The sequence below is a fragment of the Palaemon carinicauda genome, chromosome 7, assembly GCF_036898095.1.
Source record: "Palaemon carinicauda isolate YSFRI2023 chromosome 7, ASM3689809v2, whole genome shotgun sequence".
NCBI lineage: Eukaryota > Metazoa > Arthropoda > Malacostraca > Decapoda > Palaemonidae > Palaemon > Palaemon carinicauda.
Genome location: NC_090731.1, coordinates 17,153,053 through 17,154,419, shown reverse-complemented (window position 1 = coordinate 17,154,419; position 1,367 = coordinate 17,153,053).

Sequence of the window (1,367 nt, the reverse complement as noted above, 5' to 3'; positions counted from 1 at the left end):
TTGAAGCAGTTAATTCTGTTATTGTTTATTTATTTGTTTATTTAATAATTTATTCATATATGTTAATATAGCTGAAAACAGGATCAAAATATCCTGGGCAAGCAAATTATAGTAGTTAGGGAAAGTTGGGATGTGTCATCAATTGAAACAGTTAATTCTGTTATTGTTTATTTATTTGTTTATTTAATTATTTATTCATATATGTTAAGTATAGCTGAAAACAGGATAAAAATATCCTGGGGATGCAAATTACAGTAGTTAGGGAAGATGAGGATGTATCATAAATTGAAACAGTTAATTCTGTTATTGTTTATTTATTTATTCATTCATTTATTTATTTATTCATATTTGTTAAGTATACGTGAAAACAGGATAAAGATATCCTGGTGAAGCAAATTACAGTAGTTAAGGAAGGTGGGGATGTATCATAAATTGAAACAGTTCATTCTGTTATTGTTTATTTATTCATTTATTTATATATTTATATCTGTTAAGTAAAGCTAAAAATATGATAAAACCAGCAAGGGGAAGTGGAGGGAGGTAGCAGGAGTGGTATGTGATAAGAAAATGCCAATCAAGCCAAAAGTCATCAGATATAGCACAGTAATAGACCAGTTTTAATGTATGGATCAGAAACGTGAACTCTAAGACAAAAAAGAGGAAGGAAAAGCTTGGGAGAAAAGAGGTTAGCATGCTTAGATGGATCATGGGAATATCACTGCTTGATAGATTGTAATATGAATTAATGATAAGAATGGCAGGCGTAGTAAAGATTACAGAAGTGATAAGAGTATCACATCTTAGATGGTGGGTACATGTGTTAAGGATGGGGGCGGGGGAGTAAAAAGGGCTTGGGAGGAATCTGTTAAGGGGAAAAGATCGAGAGGGAGGCGGAGAATTCGATGCAGAGATGGGGTGAAGGATCATATGGAGAGAAGAGGTTTGGTGGAAGAGGATGCCGTGGATAGACGGCATTGGAGAATGCACATCAGGCAACCGACCCCTTAATGTAGGGATAACGGTGAGGAAGAAGAATCCGTAGCCTAAGTAAAGTGTCTATCTTAGTTTTCAAACCTGCACCATTTCCCCATCGGCTTACGTTGCAAACTTAATACATATTTCACTCTCTTATGTTTATTATTGTTTATGACCTTCTATATTTTCGAATCCGATGATTTTGGTACAAAATTCCGACAAATTTAATTTCTAATATTTTAGCCAATCTGACTCCTCTTACATTGCCTCTAACATTTTGCTTCAAAATCTTCGCTGATTTCTATTTCCTCTTCAGTTAAATTCAATGGCCAACCTTCATTACGATGAAGCGGTATTGTACGTAACAACCTCTTCATCCACTTCAACTTCGT